The 26257-nt window shown below is 43.9% G+C and overlaps 1 protein-coding gene across 2 annotated transcripts in view; it reads left to right on the top strand.

Moving 5' to 3' along the window:
* The window catches only part of ODF2L (outer dense fiber of sperm tails 2 like), a 2421058-nt gene that overhangs the window by 1094024 nt on the left and 1300777 nt on the right, over positions 1 to 26257 (top strand). The window lies entirely within an intron of this gene.

The raw sequence follows: 26257 nt of genomic DNA, 5'->3' as shown, positions 1-26257 counted from the left end.
GACTATGCATAAATTTACCAGGAACACTGTTTTTGGAAAAAATGCGGTAATAAAGTATTAAGGCACAAATCTGGTAGTAGTATGCAGTTGCAGTTCTGCCAACAACTGTTAAACTACTAAACTTTGCCCACCAGGGATTAAAATTCAGACAGATATAGCTTTAACAAGTAATTCTACTTGAGGGGAATAGAAGTGCAGAATAATGCAGAAACACAGTTTTCCCACAACTGCTAATTAAAATACAAGACAAAGGTTCCAGACCAAACTAAAATATGCAATCAGATGGAACAGCGCAGAAAAGTCCATAGTAGTATCACCACACAGGTCACAAGTACACTTAAATATTTAAGCAGAAATTAAATCATTGAAATAATGTAATTCTCTTTCCCTTTTTTAAAAGCTAGTTATACACCTTTCCAAGTTTTGTATGAAATCACCTATCTTCCTTTATTACCTGCCTTAGGTTCCTTTAATGGTACTAACATAAATTCACCTTTATATGAAATGACAATCCAGTATGCATCCAGAAAGTACTACAGTATAACATTTGATGTTCAATCACCTCTTTTTAACCATGGATCTGATGTAGTCCTTTTCATTCTTCCTCATTGATGGGGCTCGGATCTGACTCAGCCTCTTTTTCCAGACTTAGGATCTGAGTCCCAAGCTCCTCTCTCTTCCTATAATTTACCACACCTTCTCTAACTCCTCAGATCTCATTTGCTATGCTTTGCATACAGATTTGGTTCCTATAAATATATATATATATATATATATATATATATATATATATACACACACACACACACACACACACACACACACACATATGTGTGTGTGTTTGTGTGCACGTGTGTGTGTGCCGTGTATATGGTTTACTATGACAATGACGAGTGAACATTTGGCAAAAATGGGAATTTTGAACCTCATTTAGGTTCATAAGTGTGTACTAGGCTAATGGCCCAGGAGCCTTTACAAGCCAAGCCCATAAAATTACCCTGGCATCATGCCACCTGATTTTAGTTCTTAGTGCCTCTGTCAAGTAGAGCCACTAGAGTGATCCCCAGGTTGAATTTTCTATTTCCCATCCACTCATCAAAATTTCTCTTGAGAGCTAGTGAGGTGCTGAACTAGTTCATTACTTTAAAGTCTGAGGTTAATACAAAATTAGAAATGACACAAGACACCAAGGCTCAAACTTAACAATTTATTAAACAAAAACTTACAAGATAAACAGAAAAAAACTAATAAATCATGTACTTACAAGCATATGCATAAACAAAATCATCTTTGCCACTGATAGGGAGACTTTAATCCTATTCAGTGCAGCTATCTGTTCAGTCAAGGCAAGGCAGACACTGGCAAAATGGCTCTATGCTCAGTTCAGGCTGGTGCTGTGATCAAATCCGGATGATGATGATTTCCATTTTAGCCTTTGAGCGTTTTATAGTCTTGAACAAACAATAAAGTCAATAGGTTCAACTAATAACATATAGATCACAAGCTTATCATGAGTTGATGGAATATTTTAGAAAATTACAGATCATTTTCTAAGTTGTAAACAAGTCTTGCAGTGTCTGGTCTTATGCCTTACTTCCCTTTTCTAAAGAACAGTCAGCTCACAAACTTGTGATATAGTTCCTCATTGGAATCCCCCGTATTCTGGTAAACATCTTTTAGGCTGATACAGGTCAACAAAAGTTTAGTTCTACCAGTAATCAGTGTGCAAGGCCTGCTCTTAAGCATATTATATTGTTACAATATTAGCAGCATATAGTGAGGTAGATAATCAAACATACACAGCGGTACATGGCTCGAGGCATAACAAAAAACAGGTAGACTGTGTGGATCTGTCACAGACCACCCCTTGCATCGAGCAACGTACGATGTGTGTCCCTTATGAGAGTTAAAACTGACAACGTTATTTGTATCTTTTCATTACTTTACAGTAAATGCAGCATGACACTAAGCAAAAAAACACAAACTATTGTGGTCAATAGTAAGGGATGCAACAACAAATTAAACCACACTGAAGCTTTAGATGACTACATGAAAATATCATACCAGTGCAAAACAGTTATATTCTGTATTTCACTTGCAATTTTTACAATGGTACCTTTATCTTTAATCATTTTAATCACTGTTTGATGCGCATTATTCACTGTTTTATTTAATAGTTGCAACACTTCTTGTCCTTTCTGCTTAATCTGTGGAAAGTCTGGGTGGACTAGAGATAGCCATCTAAAAGTGTGTAATGGTTTTATGCTAGCATTAAATGTGATGTCCATTCATCTAGTCAATCTAATAAGTTCTCCAGTACAAAAATCAATAATTGCATGGATATTACTTTTACAGTATGCTCCACCATTTGTGATTATTCCATCACTCCAGGCTAATTTACAGGAGGATATCACACAAACTGTGGTATTATTTAGTTGGTAGATGTCCGTACCATTTACTATATACATGTGCGAGGTGCATTCCCCAGTTCCATTATGTAAGCATGGGTGAGGCTTCCTTTCCACCATCATGCATACCCACCCCTGGGTCCAGGTCTCACAACCTGCCAAATCAATGGGTACATCACTATAATCAATCAAAGCATACTCAATTTGAGTACCCACTAATTATTTCCAAATTGCAAGGGCAATGTAACAAATGGACAAACCTGCTTTGTTCCTTTTTTTACTAGCAAGATGGTCAAAAATCAGTTTACAAGACTTATTTTCACATGTAAAGTCTATTGGCTTTAACCAATGATATAGTTGCAGTTTTCTTTGCCAATGGGCTGCCTTTTTAGCCCCCCATGTTTGAGTAAATTGCAAATACTGTTGATTAGCAGCCAATTGAGATAGAATACAAAAGGTTTGATTTACTTCTGTTGTGAGGTTATTTAAAATCTGTTCTGTATATGTATTAACATGTTCAATCCACCTCCACATGACAGTTTGAGCTAAAATACTGTCTACTGTTCTTTGTCCCAGTTCGGGTTCATGATCTACTAGTAGCTTAAAGGCCATATTTAGGTTAGTATCCAAACGGCCCAATTTGCTACTAGGGGTATCTCTATCTACACTGTTTAAGAATCCAGTCCCTGTTCCGACTGCACATAGTGCAGTACCAAGAATACCTGTAACATTATATCTGAAGTAGGAACTTCATTTGTCAGCAACCTTTGGGATACGGATCCGATCTCGGATCCGAGCCGGCAACTTTTACCACAGCATAGATCCGAGCTCCTAGCTCCTCCCTTTACCCATAATCCCCTGCCAACCCTAACTGACCCCAGATCTAGTTTGCCGCGCTTCAAGCCTACAAGCTGGATTTCGAGCTCCTGGCAATTCAGAGTATTTGTGAGAAAAAATCTAAAAAGTTTTTTGTACTTTCTTGTGTGGTTGTGTAAGTTTGTTTAGGTTCCCTCTTAGATATCTTTTTTTTGTAAAATCTTTCCTCCCTACCCTTGCTGGTTCGTAGTGTGTGTTTGTGGTGTGTGTAGGGGCCTAGTGAGTGTGTGTTTCCGTTCAACATGTCGGAGGCCCCTAAAGCCATCTTTTCAAAATGCACCGAGTGTGGCCATAAGCTTTCACCGGTGGATGGCCACACACGGTGCGTTAGGTGCCTTGGGGTTGAACACCTCTCTTCGGGATGCACAATTTGTGCAGCGTTCAACCCCAGGGCACTTAAGGACCGGAGATCGAAGCTGATTCTGCCAGGCCTTTTGCCCCCGGACTCGGCTCCGGCCTCTGGTTCTTCGGTGGCCACTACCCAGCACTTGGTGGTAGCCACCCCTGCCTCCCTTCCTCTGGTCGGGACTCAACCTCCTGTTTCGGCTCCGGAGGAGAGGGAGGCCGGGAAAACCAAAAGGAAGGAGAAGCACCATAAGCGGTGGGCCGAGGACTCCTCCTCGGCCCCGCCCGCCAAGCGGGCTTCTCCATCCAGGGTTTCTGGATCGCCTTCTCCTCGGCTCCGGTCCCCTTGTTTTTCAGCGGGACCTGGGGAGGAGGCAACCCGGTCCCCGTCGAGGTCATCGAGGCGTCACTCTATGTCTGCCTCGGTGGCCTCATCGAGGTCCACATTTAGTATGTCAGATGCAGACATGGACCGGATGATGAGGAGGTTCACCCAGGCCCAGCTGCAGATGGGAGTGCTCTTGCATTCCCCCCCCTCCAGGGGGGAGCTCGACCCCATTTTTTGCCCCAATTGCTCCTTCTCCGTCCCGCTTCCCGGGTTCAGAGCATTCGGAGCTGAGCTGCGTCGGATCGGGGGGGTGTCGGAGCCGACAGTACTAGTTACTTCGGCTCCGACTGGTCCCTCGAGTTGTCGGATCCGACCTCTCGGAGCCATGGGCGGAGCTTCAGATCCGAGGGACTTTGTGTGACTTCGGCTCCGTCCCGGTCGGAGCATACGGGTCCTTCGGATCCGAGGGTCTCATCCCCAGATCCGGTCCCTGCTTCGGATCCAAGTGGGAGCCAACTCTCAGAGCCTATTGAGAGTAGCTCCGCCTCTGCTTTCACGGTGGTGGATAGGGCACTGTTGAGTGCATCCAGACCCCCGGTCCTGGCTTCGGTTCCTCCCTGCACTGGGCTCCCATCACCGGCCTTCGGGACAGCCTGCTTCAGCATCTCTGGGTGTTCCTGCGGAACATGATATTGCTGGTGAGTCTTCCTCGGACAGCCCCCCCCCCCGAAGAGGTCCCTCACAAAGCCAAGTGTAAGAGGAGGCACATGGACTCCCCTGAGTCCCTTACCGAAGATACGGACTTAGATGAAGAGGAAGGCTCCCCAAGATCACCCCCCGAGGATGTCTCCTTTGGAGACATCATGGAGATGCTCAGGATTAGGGGAGGGTGGTCTGCCCCCAAGGCTTCCTCCAATGAGTCCGTATTCCTAGAGGCGTTCGAAGCAGGGCCATCTACCTCTTGGGTGTCCCCTCCCCCCGGCCCCCTGGTGGACCTTATTTCCACCAGGGCTTGGAAGGAGCCGGACACTGTAGAGCCAGTCCCCAAGTACCCAGATAGGATCCTGAGTCCCCCTGCTGAAAGAAGCCACTGGAGCAGAGGTCCCCCCGTGGATGCCATGTTGGTGGTGGCGGCCACCAAGAGAGAGCTGGCTCAGGAGAGCTCTGCGGTCCACCCGCCGAGTAAGGACTCTCGAGCGATGGACCACCTGGGGAAGCGGGTCTTTAGTTCAGCAACCTTCTCCATGAGAGCACTGAACTATATGGCACACATCATCCAGATGCAGCGGGGTCTAATAAAAGAATACGCTGCATCCCCCCCAGAGTCCATGTCGGAAGGAGACAAGCATCTGTACTCCTCCCGAATGTCTACTCTATGTTCAGTTTCTAACACCTCTATGCGGCTCTTGTCACACGCCACTGAAGGAGCCGCTAGAGCCGGCGGAGCCGGCCTGGTAATCGGGCATCAGGCCTGGCTCTGACACTGTGACTTCTCGGAACCCTTTAAGGCGTCATTCGCGAATGCCCCCTTTAATGGTTCTGCACTTTTTGGCAAAACCATTCTCGACACTTTAGCCCAGAGCGAGAAAGATGGGAAGACGTTGTCTGCCATCGGAGTCTGCTTCTCTGCTCCCCAGAGGTCCTTTTCTAAGAACCAAAAAGGGTCAGAAGAAGATGTGGTTCCGAAAATCGCATCAGTCACAATATGCTCCGGACAACCAGTCCTCTCATGGCAGAGGAGGACAGGGAGGACGCCGCCCAAGAGGCAGAGGGGGTCCCAGAAACTTTGGGTCCAGGGAACCATTCTCTGAGAGGCCCACACAGAACCCCTGAGGGTTGCCCGGCTGCTCCACTCTGGAGGCAGTCGGGGGGCGTATTTCGAAGCACCTAGCAATGTGGGAGTCCATAACAACAGATCACTGGGTGCTTCGCATCATATCCAGAGGTTACCAAATTCCCTTTATTGTAACTCCCAAAATCAAAAGCCTCCCCGACGTACCACCGAGTCAGAGGGAGGCAGCTGCTACAGAAATTCAGCAGCTTTTGCAAAAAAGAGCCATCCAACCCATCCCCCCAGATCAGTTCGGATCGGGGTTTTACTCCAGGTTCTTTCTGGTGCCAAAAAAGACAGGGGACTTGAGACCCATTCTTGATCTCTCTCTCCTGAACTTGGCAGTACCCAAAGAAAAGTTCCGAATGGTCACCTTACAATCTATTCTCCCCCTATTACGGGAGAACGATTGGATGTGCTCGATAGACCTCAAGGATGCGTACTACCACATCCTAGTGGACAGACGCTCCAGGAGGTTTCTCCGCTTCTGACTGGGAGCCAGTCACTTTCAGTTCAGGGCCCTTCCCTTCGGTCTCACCTCAGCCCCCAGGGTGTTTACCAAAGTCTTGGCGGTCTTAGCGGTCCACCTGAGGCTTCAGGGAATTCAGGTCTTTCCGTACCTGGACGACTGGCTCCTCATCGCCCCAACAAGGCATCTGCTCTGTTCAGGCAGGGATTACTTCCTCGACCTTGCTCCACGTCTAGGGTTAACTATCAACATGACCAAATCCTCTCTAGTCCCCTCACAAGTAATAGATTTTATAGGGGCAAGATTGGATTCCAGGATAATGCTTGCCTTCTTAACTCCCGATCGGCTTCAGAACCTGAGGTTGCATGTCAAGGCCATTCTCATTCTTCCTGCTCCACCTGCAGAATTGATCCTGAGGGCTCTAGGGTCCATGGCGGCAGCTATTCCTCTACTACCCCTAGCCCGCCTAAATATGAGGGTCCTGCAGTGGACCTGGTCCCTGTCTCACAACCCCCTGTCCCATCCTATTCCCCTAAGCAGGGCTTGCAGAGGGTCGCTCATGTGGTGGCTCCGGTCCCCGTGTCTCCACACGGGATGACCATTTTTGATGCCTTCCCCTGTCGCCACAGTGACCATGGACACCTCTCGCCTGGGGTGGGGGGGCATTATTCAGGCAGAATGGTCCAAGGCACGTGGAACGACACGGAGACCTCTTTGCATATCAATGTCCTAGAGATGAGAGCGGTGCTTTTGACATTGCAGGCACTTCACAGCCTTTACCGATTGGGACAAATGCAGTACAAACGGACAACATGTCAGTTGTCTGGTACATCAACAAACAGGGGGGAACCAGGTCTTATCCCCTTTGTCGCGAGTCCATGAGAGTGTGGGAATGGGCGATTTCCACCAACCGCTTTCTTATTGCAACGCACATTCCGGGATGGTCCAACATCCTAGCAGACAGGCTCAGTCATTCGATTCTGACTCTGTACGAATGGTCTCTCAATCCTCTAGTAGCGAAACAAATTTTTGCCCTATGGGGGCAACCCTGTTGCAATCTTTTTGCCTCTCCTTCAAATACCAAATGCAACAGTTACTTCACTCTAATCCCCCCTCAGGGGGAGTCCCCGAGAGACTCTCTAGTTCATGCTTGGCCTCCAGGTCTCCTTTACGCTTATCCTCCTTTGCCCATAATGCTGAAACTCCTATAGAAAGCCAGTCAGCTGGGGACTAAAATGATCCTCATTGCCCCATTCTGGACTCGTCAAACATGGTTCCTGTACCTGTGGTCTCACCTAATTCATCCACCATGGATTCTGGATCCACTCCCGGATCTCATTACCCACCCTCTGGGTCTCCCGGCCCCCAACCTGGTCAACCTCAAGCTGACGGCTTGGTTGCTCCAGTTCCACTCCTGATTAGGACTCCCGGAATCTCCTCACCAGTCAAAGCCATCCTAGTAGCAGCACATAAACCTTCCACCAAAAGAGTCTACTGAAGCAAGTGGTAACGTTTCTCCATCTGGGTGGAGCACCATCACTTGGATCCTTTCACGGCGCCTCTCACGTCGGTTTTGGAGTTCTTAACTACCCTTTTTCATCAAGGGGCTAGCTGCTCTACAGTCAAGGTACAACTGGCAGCGATTTTGCATTATCATGTAGGGCATGAATCAGGCCCTCTGATGACTTCCAAGCTTTGTAAAACTTTCCTCAAGGGTACCTTCCTTCTAAGACCTCCAGTCAGGGAGGTAGTACCCCCATGGGATTTGTCTTTGGTTCTCCAAGCTTTGACTAGCCCCCCTTTCGAGCCGGCGGCCACGGTTGATCTTAAATATCTCTCTTGGAAAATGGCCTCCTTAGTGGCCATTACTTCAGCTAAAAGGGTCTCTGAGCTTCAGGCTGTATGTGTTAAGCCGCCATATTTATCCTTCCATCCAGATAAAGTTTACCTCAGGATCAACCCGTCCTTTCTGCCTAAGGTGTCTTCGGAAGCTAATATTAATCAAACTATTAATCTTCCTGTGTTCTTTTCCCATTACCAGAACAAAGAAGAATATAAACTGCATTCCTTGGATGTGCACAGACAATTACGTTTTTATACTCATCGAACTGCTGGTCATAGGCAATCTGACCAGTTGTTTGTCTCCTTTGCCAAAACAAGTTTAGGCAAGTCAATTTCTAAAGTTACACTATCACTGTGGATAGCTAATTGTATCCTCTTAGCGTATCAGAGTTCGGGAAGGCCTGCACCTCAGGGAGTCCAAGTTCATTCTACCAGGGCCATCGCTGCTTCGGCGGCCTTTAAATCTAGGGTCCCTTTAGATGATATTTGTTCCGCAGCCACTTGGGCTTCATCTCATACCTTTATCGGCCATTACAAACTGGATGTTGTCTCCAGAGGTAGGGCGTCCTTTGGCTCTGCAGTGCTCTGGAACGTTCTTCCATAAAGGCCATCCAGGATTCAGGTAGCTGGGGACTCTGTCCCAAAGGTTGCTGACAAATGAAGTTCCTACTTCAGATTTAGAAGTTATGTACTCACCATAACGTTCCATCTGAGTAGGTATCTTCATTTGTCTGCAACCATCCCCCCCTCCTTCCCCCTGACCTATAGGATCTGTCTTGAATAAGCCCCTTCCGGGGCACAATAACATTGCTTATATCGGGCAAACTTGATCTGAGGTCAGTTAGGGTTGGCAGGGGATTATGGGTAAAGGGAGGAGCTAGGAGCTCGGATCTATGCTGTGGTAAAAGTTGCCGGCTTGGATCCAAGATCATATCTGTATCCCAAAGGTTGCAGACAAATGAAGATACCTACCCAGATGGAACGTTATGGTGACTACATAACTTTTAAGTTTATTTCTTTTATATTTGTAATGTCTATATTTGATATGCAAGGAATTAACTGGCCATAATTTTACAATGTGGATACCTGGTAGTCATACCAACTGCTGTCATGTTAATTATCATTTTAATACGTTGTATAACTCTAGCACTACTTACAGTTTTGCATCCTCTTGTATACCATCCACATGTCCCAAACCATCAAATACAGTTGAACTGTTGTCCATGGCATATATCTCCAAACTTGGAGATAGGGTTTCCGCGGTGTTATTTTTCCTTTGAAATTCAGCTATGCAGGAGGAATTTAATGGGGACTTGGCCACTGGAAATCCCGGCTCATTTACTTTTTGGTATAAACCTCCAAAAGGGTTGGAAGCACACTTTTTAGGATGTCTATCACAGTTTAGTCTACATACAGTTGTGATGTTTTTCGTCTGAGTGATGCTCCAAGTTAGGGAGGTTTTGGTGTCACCGCATATAGATCATCCTCCAGTTTCCAGTAAAAGTCACAGTCTGCCGTTAGATTTGCAACATCTTTCTCATCAAATAGAGGGATAGGATCAAGACAGTCATATGGCCCATCTAAGTGTTGTCATCGGAAAAGGTTGGCACCTTCCCAAACAGTGGCAATAATCTATGGAGAGGAAAGTACAATGGTTGTTTAGCAGAATTAAGTAATAATAAAACTGTATCACCAGGCCCATCACAAATCACAGTTCCATGTTCATTTGGCTGATTGGGTGTGGTCACTATAACTCTCATTCCCAGCCATTTGCTTGGTTTAGTATCATAGTCTTGTAGCAAAATAACAGCATCTTGATGCATACAAACTTTTACTAAAGGTTGTCCGTTTTGAATCATCTGTGTCTTGTTATCTAAATTGATAGCCTTTACTATCACTTCCCATTTTGGCTCTCCTAATGTAAAAACCTCCCAATTTTCCCCTAATAGTCCTTTTTGCCCCCAGTGCCAATTTTCTGGGAGATAGAGTTTCCAACCTGTCTCAACTACTACTATATTTTGTGCTGGCACTCTTTGTTCAGTAAGGTGAACATAGCCAGAACCGGTTTTGATCAGCATTTGTCAAAAGAGGGTATATGGCATTTAGGTTCAGCTTTTCTAATTTCAAAATACAACAGTTGGACCGAATGTCATTCATATGCATTTGCAAAGGGGTTCCTTGATGCTTTCGAGGCCTATTATTCAGCTGGCTCACAGCTAATTTTAATACCTTTGCCCAGCCTCGTAACATTCCATCACTTGTATTTTTTCAGATTTGTTCTTTAAGGAACCCATTATACCTTTTAATCAAACCAGCAGCTTGAGGATGATATGGGATATGCAGCACCCATCGAACTCCATTTTCCTTTGACCATTCTTGAACTTCTGCTCCGGTAAAGTGACTGCCTTGGTCACTTTGGATTTCACTGAGAATCCCATATGTCACACACAATTTATTCAATCCTTTTAACACTGCTCGTTGGTTTGCCTTTTTGCATGGAGACACCATTAGTAATCCTGAATAAGCGTCCACCATCGTTAGACAATATTGCTGATTTTGATCCAGTGATAAAGGACCAATAAAGTCTATTTGCCAGATTTGTGCTGAACGACTGCCTTGGTGAATGTATCCACATGCTTCTGCCTGCAGTTGCTTTTGTTTATTTCTTTGACAGATTTCACACTGCTTTGTAACATCTGTAGTTATTTCCTTATTCAACTGCATACCATGCCTTCATGCCCATTCTATTGTTGCATCTCTTCCCATGTGCCCACTTTGATCATAGGCCCATCTTGCCATACTAGCACTTTCAAGCTTCTCTTTGGAAACAAGTACCACAGCCATCTTGTCTACCTGCTGGTTATGCCTCCTTTCATTTGTCACAAGTGATGCATGGGCATCTACATGTCCAACACTGATTTTGCATTGTTGAGCTTTTTCCCAAATCCGTTGCCAAACTTCTGAGCCTCCTCACAGAGGTCTGCCATGCATCTTCCAATTCTGTTGTTGCCAGGCAGGTAATCAGGTTGTCAGTCCTTTAAAAACTGCCCAGCTGTCAGTATAGATGTACATTTCATCTCCAGGTGATAAACTATCAATGACTAGGGCAACAGCTTGTAATTCTACCTGATTATTTGAACCGGCAGTACCTTCATCAAACAACATGCTTTCTGTTCGTGGGCAATAAGCCACCACAGTCCAGGTCCTGCCATTTGACCCAATTTTAGCAGAACCATTGATAAACCGTGCATATTTCTGTTTTTTTGCATCTAAATTATCAAATGGTGACGCTTCAATGATTGGTGACTTTGGAAGCTCATGTTGCTGTTGTTCTATCGCATCAGCATCATCCAAAATTACCAGTCCAGCCAACTGTTGTTGTACTTGAGATACTCCAGGTGCGATGTTGGCCCTTTCCTGTAAATATCATTTCCATTTTTGTACAGTCGAAGACTGTGCTGTTAGAGTTTTCATTAAATTATTATCTCATAACCACCCCTGGATTGCTTAGTCTATCTTAACTGTCACTGTTTGTTGTTTAGTTATTCCTTCCACATGAATCAATGCTGTGTAAACTGCCAGCACATGTTGCTCAAGGGTGCTATATCTCACCTGTGCTCCAGTTAGGGATTTGGACCAAACTCCCAATGGTCTCTTTTTCCCAGTGTCATCCTTCTGCCACAGTCCCCAAGACATAACATTATTGGCAACAGTTACTTCCAGAATAAAGGGTTGCTGTGGATCAATTGGGCCCAGCCTCACACTCTGCTGTAGGGCCTTTTTTGCTTCTTTAAAAGCTGTTTGCTGCTTGGGACCCTATTGAAAGTCACACTTTTTCCTCGTTACATAGTGAATGGGCCGCAAAATTAGTCCAAGGTGAGGTACAAACGCCCTCCAAAAGCCCATTGCTCCCAAGAAGGCCTGTGCCTGCTGTTTCATTTTTGGGAGTGCAATTTTTTGAATACTCTCTAGTGCCGCTGCAGGAATTTCTCTTTTCGCTCCATTCTAAATCATACCAAGGAATTTTACTGATGTCCCTTGTTGTGTTTTAATTTTATTTATAGCCCAGCCTCTGTTCTGAAGGTGCTGAATTACAGTTTTTAATGCGATATCTACCTCATACTTTTCTCCAGTAATCATTATGTCATCAATGTAATGAAAAACAGTCACTTTATCCAGTTGTAACTTGGCTAGATCTTTAGCCACCAGTCCATGACACAAGGTAGGGCTGTGCAGATATCCCTGTGGTAACACTTGGAAGGTGTACTGCCTTCCCTCCCAATAAAAGCAAATTGGGCTCTGCTTTCTTCTGCTATTGGGATGGAGATGAAAGCATTTGCTAAGTCCAAAACTGCATGATATGGCCCAGCAGATGAAGACGGTCTTTCCACGATCGTAACAATATCTGGAACAGCTGCCGCTAAAGGTGGGGCCACCTTGTCCAGACCTCGATAATCTACAGTCATCCGCCATGACCCATCAGGTTTCTTTACCAGCCACACCGGACTGTTGAACGGACTCACATTTGGCTCAAGTATGCCAATCCGAAGCAGTTCTTGGATCGTTTAAGTGATCTCGGCGTACCCACCTGGGATACAATACTGTTTGATGTTTACTATTGTTTTAGGTGTGGGTATATAAAGTGGTTTCCACTTAGCATTGCCTCGGACTACAGCCTTGACTGCATTGACTGAACAATGCCACACTCCAAACCTAAATGGCCCTACAGTGATTTACAAAGTTCTACCTTTTAACACATCTATTCCTAAAATGTGTTCAGGTACTGGAGCTATTACTGCTTCAATGAAAATAGGAGCACCATCCCCTAAAGCTATCTTAACCTCAGTTTTGGTACCTAGTGTTTTTGTCTCCTTAACCTCAGTTTTGGTACCTAGTGTTTTTGCCCCCCCCCCCCAACCATCAATCTCTACATATTGCCCACAAAATATACGGGGGTTGCCTGCAAAAATTGTTATTTCTGATCCTGTGTCTACCAGAGCCATTACATGTTGTGGCCATCTCCTCCAAAAAATGGTAAGAGGTACGTAAGGGTGTCGGTCCCCAGGTGTAATTGCTCTTACTGTATCCCTAGCTACTGGGGACCCGCCCACTAGTCAGTTTGTCTCCGTTTTTTCAGCCGGGGTTCTCCATTCCCCAATCTCTCTTATCACTGAATTCTCCCTTTTGCCACTGTGCTAACTCCTCATCAGTAGGGATGTCGGGAAATAATTGATTTCACCCTACCGTCCCTTCAGTGGTACTTCTGGTTGGACTTTTTGTAGGGGGTTGTTTTTTGCCTGTAGAGCTTGAGCCTTTCTCTTTTTGTTTTTGTTTCCATTTTTTATATAATTCCTCGGTAGCTATCCCATCTGTTTCTGCAACTTCTACCCCTCACCTTAATAGATCCAGAAACATTTGCTTTCTTGTGATTTTTTCACCAGATTTATCTTTTGGTTTCCCTGCATTTGCTTTTCTAGCTCTTCTCTGTTCTTTTTCTTCCACTAATTCTGCCATTTGATTTAGAGTGACTATTACATTCCATATTTGCTGACCTACATAGCCTGCCAGGGCAGCCATCAACTGCCCTTTCCACCACTATGGTGCATTTCTGATCAATTTACTTCTCATATTGCTAGTCATTATTTGTGCATCTCAGCTTGGGTATAACTCCGCACCTCAACCCATTGTTGTGGCGATGCCCCAACGTGTACTGTCCCTTTCTCTCAATAACTGGACATGCCTCCACTGATGGGGAATTTACTATTTTAAAATCAATATCACCCTCATCAGTTGACTGGAGATCACCTTCCCACTTCTCAGGGGCAAACTCTGCCTTACGCGGCAAAGCATGAACCGGGGGTCTTGAGGGCGGACGGTGTAGTTTTCTCCCATTTCATTGTCTGCACTGTTGAATTATTTGAGTAGCTAGAGTCATTGAATTCGATTTCCAGTGTTCAGCTTCCTCTCCTACTTTAGCAAGTGTCATATGTGCCTTCTCCAAGACATCTTTATCCAATGTGTGTGTATGTGTGTGTTCTTTACATTGCTTTTCTAACTCTAGGACTTTTTTTTTAGTTTCTCAACATCTCTATTTAATTTCTGAATTGCCTCAAAGAACAGCCATTCAGCTGTTCCCACCCCTTCCTTCACCCTTTTCCCCTTATAATCCAATTTTAGCTCTGATAGGGCCTTAGCTAGACTATCAGAGTCTGCCTTAGGTCTTTCTTGCAACGGTTTTGGGGAAGGAGGGGGTGAAACTTGACTTAATACCTTAGCAAGAGGATCCCATTTCCCAAACAATGCTGGCATTGTAGTACCAATGCCCACCTTATTTGGGGTGCCTGGCGCAACATCCTTCTTGCCTAAGCTATATGTTTTAAAGGAAAAAACATCGGTTGCTGTTGTGACATTTTTGCTGCAAACCTCAAATCCTGCTCGCTGCGCCAAATTGAACTAGTCTGGTACTTTAAAGTCTGAGGTTAATACAGAATTAGAAATGACACAAGACACCAAGGCTCAAACTTGACAATTTATTAAACAAAAACTTACTAGATAAACAGAAAAAAACTAATAAATCATGTACTTACAAACATATGCATAAACAAAATCATCTTTGCCACTGATAGGGAGACTTTAATCGTATTCAGTGCAGCTATCTGTTCAGTCAAGGCAAGGCCGACACTGGCAAAATGGCTCTATGCTCAGTTCAGGCTGGTGCTGTGATCAAATTCGGATTATGATGATTTCCATTTTAGCCTTTGAGCTTTTCATAGTCTTGAACAAACAATAAGGTCAATATGTTCAACTAATGACATATAGATCACAAGCTTATCATGAGTTGATGGAATATTTTAGAAAATTACAGATAATTTCCTAAGTTGTAAACAAATTTTGTAATGTCTGGTCTTATGCCTTACTTCCCTTTTCTAAAGAACAGTTAGCTCACAAACTTGTAATATAGTTCCTCATTGGAATCCCCCATATTCTGGTAAACATCTTTTAGGCTGATACAGGTCAACAAAAGTTTACTTATACCAGTAATCAGTGAGCAAGGCCTGCTCTTAAGCATATTGTATTGTTACAATATTAGCAGCATATAGTGAGGTAGATAATCAAACATGCACAGCGGTACGTGGCTCGAGGCATAACAAAAAATAAGTAGACTGTGTGGATCTGTCACAGGTGCTCTGCTTGACATGTATGAGGAAGTCTATTCCATAGCATGGGCAGTCTCTGGGTTATGAACCTGTCCCTCCAGCATGTTCTGTTGATTGTGGTAATGAGGTAGAGGTCTCTGGAGCATGTGGTTGATTTCCCATATCACCGACCTGCGAGTCTTCAGGGTAGCAAATGCCACTGTGCATTCGCACATATGTAATCGATGTTCTGACTACAGATCATGGTACAGTGGGGATTGAGAAATTACCCTTTTCTCCACTGTAGTGCAATCTCGGAGTTGGAATATAAAATTTGCAGGAGGGTTTAGGGGCTGCAGCCCCCCACATTGGGGGTGCAGGAGGATTACCCCCTTACAAAAAATGTTACATGATTTGCAGTAGTGAACTGTGAAAATAGTGTAGAAAGTGCGAATGTGATTGTTTTGCCACATGCAGTTCAACATTCTGTCCACATTATTATGCATAACAGTTCACATGTGAATCGCACAGCTATACATATTTTATTATGACTTTCGATATTTTCATAGTAAACTATATATATATATATATATATATATATATATATATATATATATATATATATATATATATATATATACATACATACATACATATACCCTTTCCTTGTTAGAATCTCGAGGGAGTTAGGGACCTTAGAACTCGTCTCTCCCTTCCTTGCATGCCGTTGGTACTCCTTTGCCTGTTCTTAACAAAAAAAAAAGTCTAAGCTTAAGTCTTTATAGTGTAGAATCTTAGGGGGGTTTTTTGTGTTGTTTTCTTGTTGTTGTTGCCTTGTCCTCTTCTGATAGGTTTCCAGCTTCTAGAAATGGCCAAGAAACCTACAGGCTTTAAATGATGCACTTCTTGCAGGCATAAAATCCCTTGGCCAACCACTAGAATAAATTAATACTGAAATGCCTTTTGCCTGCTTCCTCTTCTTCAGGGGTTTAAATCCCCTTGAAGCATACCATCTCCAAAAGATCCCTTTCGATTTTCCCAAGGGAGTCTTCAGAGACCAGCCAGAAAAGACCAAGGCCCTTGGATCCAGCTACCCTGGATCCAAGTGCAATCAGAAAGATGTCAGTTCCAAAAGCTTCCTCGGATCCATCATCTGTGGATCCTAGTGTTACAAAACAGGTCCTAAAACCATATTGGATCCTATTGCTTTAGTCCCAGGTGGATCAAAGTCTGTTTCGACTCCTAGAGCCTTGGATCAGGAAGGTCTGATCCTTATTACTGGTTCTTCTATTCCAGGGACATCATCTTTGGATCCGAAGACTTTGGATCCTACAATTAAGACTTATCTACCAGTCTTTCAGATTGAACCAGTCTCTCCAGCTCTTCCTGCTAAATTATTTCAGATGCTAACAAAATCCAGGCATGCTTTCTCAGCATCCTCCTCCAGGTCTTCCTGACGTCTCATTGAGGCTGATATGGACAGGATGATGTGGAAGTTCCTCAGGACACAGATCCAGATGGGGGTCCTGCCATTTTCATCCCATCTTGGATCCGTGAGTGCTCCATCTCCTACTTTGCAGACTCCTTTTCTGATCCACTCCTTGGTTTGTTTTGGAAACCCAGGATCCTGATTTCCTGAGAGAGAGTCCAGCTCTCTTCCTCAACTCTGACTGCATCCCTGACCAGCCCTGCTCCTTTTCTGTCACATCAGAGCAGGTCCCGGATCCAGAGACATTGGCACTGCTTCTAAGTGGTTGATTTTGGCTCCAACTTTGCCAGATCCATCAGTTCCATTTGGGGCTTTGGCCCTCAACAGCTTGGGTCTGGTTCTGTTGGGAGGTCTTGGATCCATGGCTGACTCTGCTCTGTCTCCTCCTCTGGTAACTTCAACTGTGAGGGAAAGTGTTTTCTAGGGTCCATCAGCCTTCCAGGTTGTAGAAAGGGGCCAGGGTCTGCCCCGTCCTTCATCAGAACTGAACATTGCACCCATCATGCTTGGTATAGGTCAGCCTGCCCTAAGAAGCCTGCAGATCACTTCTCCCCAGGGAACCCTCCCTTTTTCCGATACCTGCCTGGAACACACCATGGAGGAGGTCCTTCGGAAGAAAAAGTGTAAAAGGAGGCACATTGACTCCCTGAAGGGATTTCTTAAGGAGGACACTGATTTCGATGAGGGAGAAGGACCTCCCCAATCACCACCTGATGATGTATCTTTTCGAAACATCCTGGAACTCCTTAGGCAGAAAGGTGGCTGGTCCCGCAGCATCCTTCTTTTGAGGAATTTCTGTTCCTGAAGGCTTTCAGGTTGGGCCCATCTATGTCCTGGGTGTCTCCCTGGCAGATGCTGATAGATTTTGTTTCCACCAGGCCTGGAAAGAACCAGACATGATTGAGCCTATCCCTAAGCACATCGATAGGTTTCTCAGCCCACCTTCCCTGTCATCCATATTGGAGCAAAGGTGCTCCAGTAGATGCTGTTTTTGTTGCAGCAGCCATGAAGAAGGAGCTAGCCTAACAAAGCTCCGCTGTCCATCCCACCAAACAGAGTCTAGGGTGTTGGACAGACATGGAAAGTGCATTTATACCTCAGCTACTTTCATTCTGAGGTTGTTAAATTATTTGACCCACTTCACCCATTTGCATTGAGACCTGGTCGAGTAGCTAACCAACTCTGTTGTGGAGACCATGTAGGAGAAGGACTTGAAGAAGGTTTCTTCCCATCTGGCTACTCATTCCTCTCTTGCAAATTCCTCAATGAGGTTGATTTTTTTCATGTAGCGGAAGGCACCTCGTGAGCAGCCGGTGCAGGCATAGCCATTTGGCGACATGCCTGGATGCAGCTTTGAGCCTTTGCTGAGCCCTTCAAGGCGTCATTCATTAATGCCACCTTTGACAGTTTCTCTTTGTTTGGACCATCAGTGAAAGATGCACTAACCCACAGTGAGCAAGAATGGAAGACCTTGTCTGCTGTGTGGATCAAATTTTCTTCCTTTCAGAGGACCTTCTCAAGGAATTATTGAGGAGGGAAGAAAACCTGTTTCAAAAAGTCTCAACAATCTTTCCAGGACCTGCATGGAGATGCCTCCTCCAGAGGCAGAGGAGGAGGTTTTAACTGGAGACACCATCCTAGACACAGAGGGGTTCCAGAAAATTAGGTTTTCAGGGAACCCTTTTCCGACGGACCCTATCCATGCTCCTGAAGTACTGCTTGACTGTTCTGCTCTGGAGGCAGTTGGTGGTCATAGTTGTTGCACCTAGAAACCTGGATAAACATAAACACCAGTGTGTTAACATTATATACAGAGGTTATTGCATTCCCTTTTCCCTACTTCCTTCAGGTCCCAGGAGGAAACTGCCCGATGTACCACCTGGTTGGAGGGAGTATGCTATTTACGAAGTACAAAACCTTCTACGAAAAGAGAGTCATACAAGAGGTCCCAACCTAACAAAGAGGATTTTAAACTTATTCTCACTTCTTTTCAGTGCCAAAGAAAACAAGGGACCTGAGACCTATGTTAGACTTCAGCAACTTGAATCAGTTTGTCAAGAAGTCAAAGTTCTGAATAGTTATGGTTCAGTCCATTCTGACACTTTTGCACAAGGATAATTGGATGTGCTTGGTGGATCTATTATATCAAAATAGACAGGTGCTCCAGAAGGCACTTGCACTTTCGGCTGGGAGCCAGTCATGACCAGTTCAGAGCACTGCACTTTGGACTTAGCCCCCCCTTAGATGTTTACCAAATGCTTGGTAGTGGTAGCGGCTCTTCTGAAGCTAAAAGGATTCCAGGTGTTTCCCTATCTAAACGATTGGTTTCTCACTGTACCAACAAAGGCATCAACTGCTGCAGTCCAGGAATTATCTAGTAAAGATCTTCAAACATCTGGGCCTCATGATAAATCTGGCAAAATCAAACTTAATTCCTGTACAAAACCAAGAATTCATAGGGATACAGTTGGACACAACTACACAAGTGGTTTCCTTACTGAGGCATTGTATAATATCTCTAAGATAACAGGTCCAGGACTTGTTAGATGTACATTCTCCACCAGTAAGATTAATACTTTGGGCTCTGGGTTCAGTGGGAGCTGCAATCATTGTATTCCCATTAGCAAGATTCTTTATGAGATTTCTTCAATGGGCAGTACTGGTTAAATGGTTCATCCTGTACCAAACACTTTCAGTTCCCATAAAACTGTCTTCGATCTGCAGAAGCCATCTACAGTGGTGGATGCGTCAGTTGACCTGTTTCTAGACAGACCTTTTTCTCTTCTCACCTTGATAGCATAGTGACCACGGATGCTTCCCAGTGTGTTGGGGGGGGGGGCATTACCGAGGAAAGATGGTCCAAGGAATGTAGTCGTCCATTGAGACCAACCTGCATATCAGTGTCCTAGAGATGAGAGCAGTCTTCCTAACATTGCAAGCCTTTCCGGACATTCTCCCTCTTAGGACATTTGCAGTTCATACAGATAACATGTCAGTAGTCCGGTATATCAACAAACAAGGAAGAACCCGTACACATCAGTTGTGCAAGGAGGCCATGAGAATTTGAGAAAGGGCAATATCTTCAGACTGCTTTCTAGTTGCAAAGCACATTTCTGGGAAACCAACATTCTAGAAGACAAACTCAGCAGATCCATTCTTATTCCTCACGAGTGGTACATCAACCAGTCAGTGGCAAACAAGATTTTCAGCCGTTGGGGCCAAGCTCATTGCAACTTCTTTGCCTCTCCCCAGAGCTTCAAGTGTAACAAGTATTTTGCTCTGATCCCCCTGAAGGGGGAGTCACTGAGAGATGCTCTAGTTCATGTTTGGCCCCGGGTCTCGTTTATGTTTATCCTCCTCATCCTCTGATCTCAGAATTTCTACAGAAAGCCACCAGATTGAGAGCTCAGTAATACTCATTTAACCTTTCTGGCCTCATCAGGTATGGTTCCCCCTTTCTGTGGTCTTTTCTGAAATATCTGGCTTGGATACTGGATCCCAGACAGGATCTCATATCCCATCCGTCAGACATCCAGCCCCCCAGTTTCCATGCATTAAAGTTGACTGCATGCTTTCTCCTCTTCCAGTAATTGTAAGAAAGTCCAGGCTCACCCCTTCTATCTGTGATATAATCCTGGTCTCTCGGAGGGCTTCCACTAAAAAGGTCTACAACAGCATGTGGAAGATTTTTTTCTGTTTGGGCTTCTAAAGTAAATATCAACCCTTTCTCAACTCACACTTCAGCTATTCTCCTTTTTCTTAGTAATCTTTTTTCAGGAAGGAGACTGTTTCTCTACCATTAAACTTCAACTGGCTACCATATCCAATTTTCATTCTAGGAAGGAATCTTCTTCTCTTTTTCTCTTCCAGGTTATGCAAGGCATATGAAGGCCATTTCTCTTCTTAGGTCTCCAATTAAAGACCCTTCTCCTCCTTGGGATCTCACATTAGTGCTGCAAGGCCTTACCAAGAAGCCCTTTGAACCAGTAGATAGTTGAGACATGAAAACTCTATGGAGCTACTCCAAGTCCAAATTACCATGAGCAAGACCCCCCTTCAGGTCATCATCAGTTATGGGTCTCCACAGCTTAATTAGATCTACTTGGGACAATTAAGGTACAACCTAACACCCTAGTCATGGGTGACTTCAACTATCCTTCCATTAACTGGGAAACTTAAATGAGCCCAAACTCACTTGCATAAAAGGTCCTGGACTTTAACTCAAATGCCTTGGAACAAATAATGTACCCCCCCCCCAGGGGCTGTAGTATTCTAGACCTGATCCTCACCAGTATGAGTGACTGATGCAATGCCTCAAGTGTAGGGCCCACACTGGTTAAATCCAACCATCATCCAGTTATTTTTGAAGTAGCAATAACACCAAAACTCCCCAAAGGAGAGGTCAGGCTAAAAAAATTCACCAACGCTAACTATACCCTCCTAAGGGAAGGTGTAATCGACTTCCAAGCTTCAGTTTCCACAGATGGCATTGATGGTTACATTAAGGTATACACTAATGCCCTGAAGAAACATCTACACAAATGTATCAACACAGCTGTCCCAGATAGGATTAAAGCAAGATCCTCAAGAAAAAACAAAACATCATGGCGGACATCTAGCATTAATAACTTATACAATAAGTGAAAGAAGCTGCTATCTAAAAATACAAAGGTGAGATCCCAGAACTGCAAGAGCACTCTCCTCAGCCTAAACAAGCAAATAAGGCAACTCATAAAAATGTTCAAAGAACATCTATGAGAAAAATTTAGCAAACATAGCCAAGGATAACCATAAGGCTTTCTTCAGCTACGTCTGCAACCTAAAAGGTAGGACTCAGATGTGAGCTGAACTAATTGTGGAAGGCATCACACACACATTGACTGTGCAGAAATTACAAACCTGCTAGCAGAAAGGTTTGACAAAAATTTCAACCCCCGCCATCCCCCCAAGCGTACCACAATCTATGACTTCTTCATTTCCTCCTCCCTGCATCTCCAAACAGCAAATCTTCAGTGGTGTCTCCAAGGCTAAAAACACAGCCAGCATGGGACCAGATGGTATTCCAGGCTACGTTCTTATTTTTTAAAACAAGAGCTAGCTTCTCCATTATGCAGTCTATTCAACCACAGCCTGATTACTGACTTTGTCCCTACTGAATAAAAATCAGTGACTGTTATCCCCCTCCACAAGGGTAGCTCAGCAACTGACCTGAGTAACTATAGACCCATAAGTTTAACCAGCCTCATCTGTAAGGCAATGGAACAAATCATCATGGACCTCATAAATAAAGATATAGGTTACCTCCAAACCCTGGATCTGTCCCAGTTTGGTTTTGTCAAGGCAAATCATGCCTAATAAACCTGATGGACTTCTTTGAGAACACGACCAGAGCCATAGATGAGGGCAAAGCTGTGCACACAGCCTATCTTGCCTTAACCAAGGCCTTCAACCTTCAACACTATCCCACATTTGGGCATCATTGACAAACTAACCCAGCTGAATATTGACCTCTATGTTGTCAGGTGAGTTGCAAACTGGCTCACAGATCAACAACACTCAGTCAAAGTGGGAGACATCACTTCTATCAGCAGACCTGTCACCAGTGAGGTCCCACAAGGGTCAGTGCTGAGTCCCTTCTTGTTTGGCATATACTTCTTAGATGTCCAGGCCAAAATGGAGGGGCTGTGCCTAACCAAGTTTGTGGATCACTGCAAATTAGGTGTTATCATTAAATCCCCTCGCAATATCAGCGTACTTCAAAAGGGACTTACACAGACCAATGATTGGTACCAAAGCCATGGTCTTAAACTAAATGCTAAAAAATGCATCATTATTCCCTTTTGTAAAAACAATGTCCGTGCTGATTATAAAATAAACAATAATACTCTAAGTACCAGTTCAGTAGTGAGAGACCTGGGAACACAAGTTGACTGTGACCTCAGCTTTGACCATCATGTGTTTGCTATGGTGAGGAAGGCATTCTACATCACTCTGTTGATTAACAAAGGCATTGCCACCCCCCTATACTTGTCTCTCATCATGCCTATTATTGAATGTAATGCTCCCTTTGGTATGTGCTGTGCCAGACACCTGCAGCAACTTGACAGACCTCAGAGCTTTCTAAGAAAATTCAGGATCTCCAGCACGTCTTATATGGACAGACTGAAGTCGCTGTCACTGTACTCAGTAGTGTATAGACTATGTAAAGGTGACATATGTCTGGTTTACAGGGCTGTGATGAAATTCTAATGGAAATGCTGCACATCCGTAAGTCAAATGGGATTAGAGTCACCCACTCCAGGGACCTCAGTCTAGCCTGTGACATAAACTGGACCTGCTAGAGAGACAGGTACATCTCTCAGAGGCTGCCACTCCTCTGGAATAGGCTTCCAATCCATATCAAGCAGAGCACCTCCATGATCTTATTTAAGTGCAACCTGGATGACTGGATGGGAAACCATACATTTCTGCCAGGTTTTGCCTCAGCTTCTCTCTTGGACATGGGTAATCCGTGCTAGAAAAGTCTTGGGCATAGATGATTTAACAGCTAGGCTTGTAAAGACCGTCGGGTCAGTAGCCTAGTAACATCCTATGAACCTATGAAATTTCTTTCCTGGAAACAATTTTTCTAGTAGCGATTACTTCTGCTAAGAGTATCGGTGCTTCAAGCTTTGTCAGCAAAACCTCCTTACATCATTTTCCATAAAGGTAGGGTTTCTTTAAGAACAAATCCCTCCTTTATGCCTAAGGTAGCCAAGGAATTTAACATTAACCAATCAACTCAGTTACCATTTTTCCCCAAGTTTTCAAACCAAGAAAAATATATTTTGCATATTCTAGATGTTCACCGGCAGTTACATTTTTATGTCCACAGCAAGAAGTAGTGTAGGAAATTTGATCTTCCACTTATCCATTCATTTTTTCTTTACTTTTCACATTCGGAGTCAAGCACATAATACTTAATTTCTTAGCATGTCATAAGTTCCACTTTCCTCTGTCTAGAACTTTTACTTCCCTAGTTCCAAAATGCTACCTCTCAAACCTCCTCCTTCTTTCAAAATTCCCTCTCAGTGTTTTGTATGTTATCATCTAGCACATCCTCCTCTATCATCTTACTATTTTTGCATTCTGCAGTCCTGTCATTTGTAATATCAACAATAATTCAAATTCATGGTTTGCTCAGTTCCCCACCTCATTTCCCCCAGAAACAGTCACTTGAGTCAACTCTGCATTCAGTACTTGTTTGTTAGACTGACTTTGAAAAGTATTACATGTTCACTTTAATTTCAGTAACATGCATTTTCATTCATATTTTCAGACCACTCATAATGTCTATATTTTGTACCCTGTGACATTAGTTCCTTTTGTATGACCCTTTTCACTGCGCATTTCACATCTTTATTTCATAGGTGTGTACTAGGCTAATGGCCCTGGAGGCATTACAAGCCTAGCCCATAGGATTACCCTGGCATCATGCCACCTGACCTTAGTTCCCAGTCCGTTCATCGAGTAGAGCCACTGGAGTAATCCCCGGGTTGAATTTTCTATTTCCCATCCACTCGTCAAGATTTCTCTTGAAGAGGGCCAGTGAAGTGCTCTGTTTAACATGTATGGGAAGACTATTCCATAGCATGGGTAGTCTCTGGGTTATGAACCTGTCCCTCCAGCATGTTCTGTTGATTGTGGTAATGAGGTTGAGGTCTCTGGAGTGTGTGGTGCGGAGGGATTGGGATTTCTTTAGATGTAGCATTTCTAACAGAGCTGGGTCAGACATGGCTTTGTAAGTCAAGCAGAGACCGCCTCTAAGTAGGCAATGTGAGACGGAGAATAGTTGGAGTTTTTTGAGTCTGTCCATGTAGGACAAGTGTTTAAGGCCTAAGATCCTCTTTGTGAGGTACTTTTGCGGCCTTTCCAGTTGTTGCAGGTGTCTAGTGAGGTACATGCCAAATGGGGCATTGTACTCGATGACTGGCCTAATGAGGGAAGAGTAGAGAGAGACAATGACCTCTTTCTTCCTGGATGCAAACTCCTTAGTAATAAGATGTGCCACATAGAAGGGCATTCTGACCACAGTGGCAATGTGGTGGTCAAAAGAGCAGTTGCTGTCAACCTGTGTTCCCAGATCTCTTATAATGTTTTCTGTGTTCAATGGACTACCATCAATGTGGTAATTCATGGGACCTGACAATATCCCTGGCTGTGGTAAACAGGCTACCTAGTGCTTACCACTCCCACTGATAAGCTAGAAAGCTTCCTTCCAACGCAGTCTATTTTTTTGTTTCATAGAGTCATCAAATAACTTACCTTCCCACAAAAATAACATTTTTTCTGGCCTTTCTAAAAGACAGCTCCATTAATCCCCTGGACTATAATAATATTGGGTAGATGTAACAAACTTTTATTCTTTATTTCCAGATCAACTAATGCTGAGGAAGCACCAGTCCAAAACACATCCCCAACCTTAATTAATCCACCAAAGTCACTCTTACAAAAGGAAGATGAAGCAGTTTTCAGCATTAGTTCATTTAAATTGGCAGCTCCTAACTGTATATGCATTCTCCTTCTAACTCCTATCTGCAGTTGACACTTCACCCATGGCACCCTGCTTTTTTTAATTCATGAAGGCATTAGGATGCAACAAATATGGCTTCTTATTTGAGTGTCACATCATCAAACATTTCATTTCCCAGTCTTAGTGTCGTTATTTGCAAAGGTGGTAACCCCAACATTTCAGGTTACTCACTCAAAAATAATGACCAGAAAAAAGCAGTACATTCCTCCTCTGCTCCAAAATTAAAGTTTATTTATTTTATAATAGAATCCTATTCTCTGACCATTTCAGTTGTATATGAATGCCTTCCTTGTAGCATAACTCCTGTCAAAGAACCACTCAAGACCCTCAAGACCCACTCACTCGCTGGGCATGCTTTTATTCTTTCTTAGTTTTCTATTATGTGGAGTAACCACAATTCTATTTGTCTTCATCTGATGCATTCCTTTGTCTCACTCAAATCCTGTCCATTGTCATTTTATGAATTGCCATCAGTCTGCTATTCTAGTGTTTTCTTCATTACTACATCATCAAACTGCCTGGCTGCAATTCTTTCATCACTTTCCAGCTCTCCATTTTCCCTGCAGACACCATGTAATAGGATTAGTCCAATCACAAAGACTGCATACAGACCTTGAGAATAATAACCTGCCTGGTTATCACTATTTTGCTAGAAATGCATTGTTTGCTATTGTTTCCATTTATTTATTTATTTTGTGCTTATTATTAAGTATGTTGTGGGACATTAGTGATGGGTGTGTTTCATAGTTTGTAGTCTTTTAAAATTTTCTGTGTATCTTGGCAGATGGCGTGGCTGTGTAGCTGTCAGCACTGTGCTTTTGACATATACACTGCTTTGCTTTTATCATGAAAATCCTAGCAGGTTTTGTGATGTGTGTTGTAACAGCATGTCATATGTTACAGTAAATATTTGTAGTTACATTTAACTGTCTTCCTGTATTAGGCTCCCACACTTCAGAAG

This window comes from Protopterus annectens, chromosome 10.part0 (assembly GCF_019279795.1).
Source record: "Protopterus annectens isolate FY-2018-M chromosome 10.part0, PAN1.0, whole genome shotgun sequence".
In the NCBI taxonomy this organism is placed as follows: Eukaryota; Metazoa; Chordata; order Ceratodontiformes; family Protopteridae; genus Protopterus; species Protopterus annectens.
This window is presented reverse-complemented; position numbering and strand designations above follow the sequence as displayed.